This window comes from Otolemur garnettii, unplaced genomic scaffold, assembly GCF_000181295.1.
Source record: "Otolemur garnettii isolate 467f Iridium unplaced genomic scaffold, OtoGar3 scaffold00168, whole genome shotgun sequence".
NCBI lineage: Eukaryota > Metazoa > Chordata > Mammalia > Primates > Galagidae > Otolemur > Otolemur garnettii.
In genome coordinates this window covers 3808664-3817760 of record NW_003852563.1, presented here as the reverse complement: position 1 = coordinate 3817760, position 9097 = coordinate 3808664, and positions in this window count along the sequence as shown.

Below are 9097 nucleotides of genomic sequence, written 5' to 3'. Positions count from 1 at the left end.
AAAAAAAAAAAAAAAAAAAGAATACTAAAATGAGCTCCGATCAGAGATCCCAGGTGTGGGAATCACTGATATTAGAAAGCGTCACATTAATAATGAAAAGTCAACGTCACAATACTCAGCGTTGTTAAATTAACAAGCCCCTTCTAAACATTAACCCCGTCTCGAATGATATACATGGGTAGATATATTTCATTGCAAATCAAAAATGCTCTCACAGGAATTAAATAAGAAGATCTTAGAACATTTTTAACTGGAACATTAACCAAGCATCACTCATAGGCTGGCAGTATTGTAATGACTGTGTACATTTTCTTACGGTAAACAGTTCTCATCAGCAAAACATATATAGTGTGTATTTACTCTTAGCTCTGCTTACACTACTTCATTTGGTTCTACTTTTTGAATTTATTGCATTTTGTTTTTTAAATGACATACATATTCATGAGTACATAGTATTGTTTTGATAAATATAGTGATCACAGAAGAGTAATTAGTATATCCAGCATCTCAAACATTTATCATTTCTGTGTGTTGGAAACCTTCAATATCCTCCTTCTACCTATTGAAATGATATATTATCGTTAACTATTGTCATCCTAAAGCGGTGTACAACACTAGAGGATTCCTTCTGTCCAGCTGCAATTTTTTATCCTTTCACAAATCTCTCCCTAATCTCTTCCTTCCCTCTCCTCTTCCCAGCATCTATTAATTTTAATGTATGTACCCAAGACAACTTCTGTTGTCAAAAAAGGAAACTATCACTAACTCTTGCATTAAGCTAGCAAAAAATCAATGGAAACATGGCAAATCCAGTGGAGTCTGGTGCTGCCTGAGCCAGATTGTCCTTGCTGAGCTGACGGCCCCATTGCCAGTTACTCTGAGTGCTGGATGTAAAAATTCACAGCTGCCACTTTTTCTGGAGTGGACCCTACCGCAGACTAGCAGCCACCTCACTGGGAGGATGCTCAGCTCTAGCCTCACCCCAATATGGTTGACACACAGCCAAGAGGGTACAAAAGCAAACATCTTTGCCTTAAGGCAGCACTGACTCTGTGCTGTGACTTGCATTCCAGGGTTGTCTGTGGCACCAGGCTGAGGCTAGTCTCCAGCTGATGCCATATCCATGCTTAGGGCCTTCCTTTGCCCTCACTCCTTTCTCTTGAGTGTGTGTCCTCAAATATCCCATGAACCTGAATTCCTATCTCAAAATCTATTTTGAAGCTCTCTACTGGAACAGAAGGTCAGAAGCAGGGTGAGAAAAAGAAACTTTTAAATTTTTTTATTACAAAGATGATAACTTTGAGTTAATTATGTGGCTCTAAGGTTCTGGGCAACCCAAGTAAAAAGTGGAAACATTTATCAGTGGCTTGGTTCATATTGGCCAAGATGAGAACGTGTATTCATGTCTCATGTAAATAAAGCCTTTTCCTCACTGTCTTCTAATAATAAAAATGCTATACAGGGCTTCACATCGGTAACAGAGAGCAATGAAAATGGTATGGTGGTAGAAAATGCCCACCATAGTCCCACAAAAACCATTGCAGTGGATTCCATGTGGTTCCTATGTTGGTTCTACATGTTTGTAAAGAGATTGCACCAATTTAGCTTAGTGAAAGTATTTCTTCAGCATGGGTCAAAATATTATGATTCAATATTATAATGAAGGGAAGTGGTCAGATAGTCAGCAATTCCATCTGCTTTGCTTGCCACAGCCTGCGTTAGCTAAATCTGCATTTTGGAGTTTAATGGCCTAGGAATGTCCTTTTCTTAAAACCCTTTTACCCAAGAGTCATGTAATTCCTCTTTGAGTCTTTCCACACGTGTTCCCTGCGGAAGCCTGCTGCAATCGTACAGTCTCCTGAAAAGGTTTTAATCTCATCTGAATTCACGTAGCAATTTCCTTCACCAAAATGAGTCTCTTTGAATTTCAGTAGAAGAAGAAAAAATACATTTCCTATTAATTTATAAATTCTCTCCCCATGACAAGGCTGAATTATAAATAGGCTTAGCAGTTACAGTGTGATAATTTCTTACAACCAGCTAAAGGACATGACCAACATTACAATGAGGTACACTCATTTTCATGAGTTATTATGGCAGTGGGTTTTAGCAGATAAATATTTATTTAATCAGCTCCTGATAATTTTCTGGCAATTAGGTGTAGCAATGCACATTGCAGGACATGCACTGAAAATCATAGATGGGGAAGGCTCTTCACTTCTGTACTCTGCTTAGCCAAGTGCATCTGAGATTTTCCAAATTACTCTGCATGGACTGCTTTGAAACTTTAATCTAGGTGAATCTGATCTCTTGTTGAGGCTGCTGTGAAGTGTCAAAGCTTTATGGCAGCCTTTGCTCAAAATATTTAGGGAAAAACTAGCCTTCATGATTCCTTAGGGGAGAGAGAATGTTTTGTGTTCAAAAAATTTGGAATAGACTGTATAGTATATTCTGCCCCTTAAAAATTCATAACTAACACTAACAAATTTTAAAGGCTTTGAAAATTCGTAAAGAATCTGTATTAGCTAAAATGTCCCTCAAACGTGGCAATTTAGACATTTCTTATTTTAGGGATCAGGACTCTGGGGATGAGCTAGATAGGCTGTCTCTGGGTCTATTTTTTTTTTTTTTAAATATACACTTTTTTGAGAGAGAGAGTCTCAAGCTGTCAACCTGGGTAGAGTGCTATGGCATCGTAGCTCACAGCAACCTCCATTTCTTGGGTTCAAGTGATCCTCTTCCCTGAGTTTTTCTATTTTTAGTAGAGACAAGGGGTTCGCTTTTTGCTCAGGTTGATCTCAAACTTGTGAGATCAAGCTGTCCACCCACCTTAGCCTCCTAGAGTGCTAGGATTACAGGCATGAGCCACCACACCAGGCCTGCCTCCGGGTCATTTATGGGGTTAAAAATCAAGCTGTTGGACAGAATTACAATCATATGAAGGTGTGACTGGGCAGGAAGGTCTAGTTTAAATATGACTTCTTCTTATGGCTGTGGGCAGGAGGCCTCAGCCCTTTGCCATGTGCAACTCTCCACAACACTGTTTGAGTATCTCCATCTCACAGCAGCTCATGGAATGAGTGATCAGAGAAACAGTAAGCAGGAATCCACGGTATTGTAATGATCTAGCATCTGAAGTCACACCTAGTCCCTCCCACTTTTACTGTATTTGTGAATCACTATGTCAAGATATTATTCAAAAAGAGAGGAAGTAGAAGGTACATATTACATAGATTTGTTAGACATTGATGATCTCAATTAGACCAATTAAACGTCATTCTACATTCAAGAGAATCAAATTGGTTTCAGATGGAAGTTCCAGCTTTTTAGTAATGTAAACTAATAAAATTATTTTTGAATAGATCATTATTCTCAGGTAACTCACAACTCATCCTGCATGCTTAAAAGATACAAATCTTTCAAAAGAAAAGGAAGTATAGATTACATTGGTTTTGCATAAGTGAAATATATTTGCGGGTATGTTTCTGACAAAGGTCTGATAACTAGAATCTACAGAGAACTCAAACTAATCAATAAGAAAAAAATAAATAACCCTATTTCTATGTGGGCAAGAGCCTTGAACAGAAACTTCTCTGATGAATACAGGTGCATGGCCTACAAACACATAAAAAAAATGCTCATCATCCTTAATCATCAGAGAAATGCAAATCAAAACCACTTTGAGATATCATCTAACTCCAGTAAGATTAGCCCACATCACAAAATCCCCAAACTACAGATGTTGGTGTGGATGCAGAGAGAAGGGAACACTTCTACACTGCTGATGGGAATGCAAGCTAATACCACCTTTTTGGAAAGAAATTTGGAGAATACTCAAGGAACTAAAAGTAGGTCTACCATTCCATCCTGCAATTCCTCTACTAGGTATATACCCAGATGATCAAAAATCATTTTACAACACATTTGCACCAGAATGTTTATTGCAGCCCAATTCATAATAGCCAAGACATGGAAACAGCCCAAGTGCCCATCGACTCATGAATGGATTAACAAATTGTGGTATATGTATACTGTGGAATACTATGGAATACTATGCAGCCACAAAAAAATATGGAGACTTCACACCTTTTATGTTTACCTGGATGGAGCTGAAACATATTCTTCTTAGTAAAGTATCTCAAGAATGGGGAAAAAAGTATCCAATGTACTCAATACTTCTATGAAATCAACATATAACCACCTACACACTCATATGAATGGCAGAACATAAATATAGTCCGGAAAGTAGAAGGAAAGAGTACAGAGAGGGGAGGTAAGGAGTGATATGGGAGGAGGGAGGTATTTGGGGGATCTCACCTAATGTGCATGATGCAATGGTACATTTCAAAACTATTAAGAAGTGAGTATAATTGTGATGGATTTGTTACTTATTTCAATGTAAGAATTTCACATTATATATCAAAGCAGTACTCTGAACCCCATAAATGCATCAGTGTACAAAGTTATGATTTAATAAAAAATAATAATAAAATAAATAAATATTTAAGTATGACTTAATTATAATACCAAGTATAAACTTTCTCATCAGAAAATATTTTTGCATGTAAATGATATTTTTTAATAAGAGCTATGATTCCTTCTGGCCCAATGTGAAAAAAAAAGTGAAGTATTAATTACTGTGAGAGTTGGATGAGGTTGGTGATCATCTTAAGTATGAACTCTTTTAAATCTATTATACACACAAATATGTCACTTTTCTTCAACTTTCAGGGTGAATATGAGATAAGAGAAGAGGATATCAGAGGAGAGGATCAAAAATGATTACCCTGGGCACCACCTATGCCAGAGGTGGTGGGTTCAAACCCAGCCCCAGCCAAAAACTACAAAAAAAAAAAGAATGATTACCTTAGTTTTTGAATGAGCTTATTCAACTTGGGCACAACAGAATGGTGATGACAGTATAAATGCCCCTAAATGCCAAAGAGTTGCCTTTTATTTCATAGACACAGTCTAGAGTTTCTAGCTACATTTTACAGATGTTTGCTAAACTAATTAGGAAATGATGTGAGAGAATGTGGGTAGCTCAATAAAAACCACATGTCAAAGCAAGTCATGACTAGACTGGATGAGACAGAAACATTAATTTTATATATTACTTATATTTCATTTTAGAGTCTATAAATTCATCACCCCATATTCTAATGAAGCTAATGTACCACATCACACCAAAGATTTAAACAGACAATTGTTGCAAGCTCTTAGAACTTATCCCAGAATCCTAGACCCTCATCTATTTGTAAACAAAATAAAACTAGTTTTTGTGGAATGGCTGTCACATATTAAACTCTAAGGCAACTGTGTTCAAGAATCAGATCTACTGTAATATCATTTTTGAAATAATACATACCAGTATATTAAGGTGGTTATACCTGCAAAGACTCAATTTCCTAATAAAGTCACATTTATTAGTACTGGGGAATTAGAAATTCAACACAAATTTTTGGGGAACGTAAATCAATCTACAACAATGTTTATGAAGTATGAAAGGAGAGGAAACAGTAGTATTCAATGAGACTTCCTACTGCAGTTTGATACCCGTGAAAGGAGGAAAAGAACGACAGCCTGGGTAGAAACAACCTCAGATTACAACACAATTCTGAGAATGTTCTGACCAGGCTGGTGGAACTGCCCAGCCAACATTCACCATTAAAGGAGTCCCACATAAGAAAGACATGATCTAGTTCTAGTACTTCCACTATGTTCAAATGTTGGCTTGGAAAAGCCGGGTACAAGCGTAGCCTGGCGTGAATGAAACCCCAGAGGTAAGGGCTGTCAGTCAGCTATGCTTCCTATAGCAGTGTCTATTAAAGGCAAGTCAGAGCAGGGCATTTCAATAGCCACCATAGTATTTTCCATACATACTTAGGGAGTACAGGGAGTAGTTCCTCCCACAATTCCTGTGGGTATTTCTTCCTGAGAAGAGTCTTAGAAAGACTCCAGAGTGGGTAGTAGGACAACCTACATCTCTCATTGCTGCACTTGGTCTAAGGGCTGCAACTGAGACTTATTTTTTCTTTAATCCACTATCCATGCTAAATTCCCCTCAATCTCAGCAGATCTTGGCACCTTACCTGATGTTGTGACCGAAACCTTTACTCCTGAAGACTGTGAATCCTTCATTACCATACCCATATCAAACTAGGTTTTTCTCTAGTCCATTCACAGTCACAATTGGGTGAATTCCAAGAGACACACATTCCTTTATGCCTCCATTGTATAAAAGTCATCCTGTGTTCTCTTACAATTAGGGTCCTTTACATTTGCCATACTGAACCTGGGACACAAGGAGTTCAATGTGCCCTGGCATTGAAAGCTGTAGTACAATGGGATTCTTGTTGTGTACCTTGCAAGAGCACATCCCCTTGGGGACTGGGATACACAACCCTACAGATCTCAGATACATAGAGTAGAACGTTCCCCAAGGATGGAAAGTAGTACCACATCTCTCATCCCTTGGTTTCCAGACCCATGTATCCTTTCCATTGTAGATAAGTCTTGATTTAATGGATATATTGCATCCTAAAGGATAGCACCTCATCTTTGATGATTATTGCTATCAAGCTGGTCTGATAGCTGTGTTTTCAATAGTTGCTTCAACTCTTATGAGACCAGCTGTTTCTTAAATGTGAATGTTGCAGCATGTTTTACAAGATTTCATGGTCATGTTTGTGGGCTCACTCCTACACTTCCTTCACTGTGAACTGGGCACCTCGATCAGAAGTTATGTTAACTGGTATCCCATGCTTATAGATCTGGCATTTGTAGGTCCCTGGATAGTGGTACTTGCTGAGATTTGGTAGGCAGAAAAGGCCAACCCATACCCAGAGTGGTTAACTATCCCTGTGAAGACAAATGACTAGCACTTTGGGCATTGCATGGAAGGGTTTCAATGTAGTCAACCTGCAATTAAGTGGCCAGTTGGTCTTCCTTATGAATAGTGCCATACTGCAGGTTTATTGCTGGTCTCTGCTTGTGGCAGATTGGACACTTCATAAGCAATAGCAGCTAAGTTGGCTTTTAAAGTGGATGGCCTGAATCAAAGCTGTGGTTGGAGGAATCCTACACGAGACAGGGATGGTCTGGTTACACTATACCTACAATGTTCAGGTGTTATCTAAGAGCTGCCTTACAGAAGCATGGCCTAGCAGTGTGGTGGGCCCAATTGTGCATAACCCTAAAAAGGGTCAATCAGCTGTTGTATATAATATGGCAGGTTTTCCTGAAGGGAGTTATGAATGGCTCAGGTGGTTTCCCAGGGAGAAGTGGGGAGGTAGACAGCAGAACAAGCACAATGAAGAGCTCAGGTGACTCTGTTCCTGGTTTTAATGATAGACACCACCGTTAGAATATCATATCTCAGCACAAGCAGCCCTGTCAGACCCCAGTCAGATATAGTTTAAGAGGTTGCCTATTTCCAACAGCCACTGGTAGCCTGAAGAGTCTTGCTAAAATTTATTAATAAAATAGTTTTTTTGCCCAGGTCTTTACTGATTGTATTGAATGTAATTTATAAAGCCACTTGTGCCTCCTTTCAGTGGTTTGTTTCTTAGACAAATGCAGAGCTCTACCATTTTTGTTTTGACCTGACCTTAGTCCTGATTTTATATAAACTCTTATCTTACTATCTATGACTAAGAGCATAGATCTTAGTCTGTGATCTATCTGTGAATAAGAAAGTAGTCTGGTATGCCTGAAGGAAAAAATGAGTGTTAAAAATTGAAAGGTAAGTTGCAGCTAAATCATAGACACCCATAGGGTAAGGTTCTTTGACTTTTATTCTACCTAAAAATTATAGTGGAGGCTGAGCACGGTGGCTCATGCCTGTAATCCTAGCACTCTGGGAGTCTGAGGCGAGTAGATTGCCTGAGCTCACAGGTTCGAGACCAGCCTGAGCAAGAGTAAGACCTTGTCTCTAAAAATAGCCAGGTGTTGTGGCAGGCTCCTGTAATCCCAGCTACTCAGGAGGCTGAGATAAGAGAATTGCTTGAGCCCAAAAGTTTGAGGTTGCTGTAAGCTGTGATGCCACAGCTCTATCAAGGGTGACCAAGTGTGACTGCCTCAAAAAATAAAATTGTTGTGGAATATTAATTATAGTTTTAGCACGCACACACACAAGAATCTTTGTACCATATGCAAAAAATCATCAATGCGTCGCACTATTGACATAAAAGTAAAAGATGCCTCCTGTTCTTTAAAAGAATATTAAATATGAAAGAAAATATACATCTTTTCTTTACTTATTATTTTTTAAAGTGTATCTGGATGAATATCTCTGCATGATTCTTTGCAGGATTTTGCTTCTGCCTCCAAGAATCATTTCTGTAGGTAAACCTAATTTACCTAATTTGTTACTTGATTTCAAAAAAAGAATTGCTTATCTTCTAGATCCCAAGAGACTAGATTATTATATAAGAAAAAAAAAAACTAAATATGTTAGAACTGAACCTGAGGCAAAGAAGGCTGTGAAAAAGCTTAGGCGTGAGGTTGAATATAAATCATACAGACCAGGAATCTTCCATTACCTTTTAAATGAATCTGTATTTCTAAAGTCTCTGAAACTAGATTAGATGCAATCATCTCAAGTAAGTTGGTGTAATTACATCATATCTAATTACATCTATTCAGAAGCCATACTTTTTTTTTTTTTTTGATCAGTTGAAGTTAGTAAGGGGAGACGTTAATTAGTGACAGTCCTTTGAGAATGAAGAATGTGAAGATTGATACAGCCGAGAATCTTAGTGGAATCTTCAGGAGTCTCTTTTGCCCCAAGTATTTCTTACATTGGTTTCCTAAAGGACCTCTCTCTTAGAAATCTAATTAAAAGTAAATATTTTCAAAAGAGACATAATTATTACCACAATGTTTGCAAAGTCTTCTCACTTTTGGGACATCATCCCAAGAAAGCAATTGTAAGAAGGAAATAATCATCTTCAAATGCAAAAAGTTATTAGGAGTGTTGATGTGTAACCACATTTTTCAGTCATCATTAGATAATAGGAACTAATGGGGATCACAATGATTAGTAAGAACTTGAAGTTCTTGGAGGCTTTTCCTTCCTTTCTGGCAAATGTTCAAC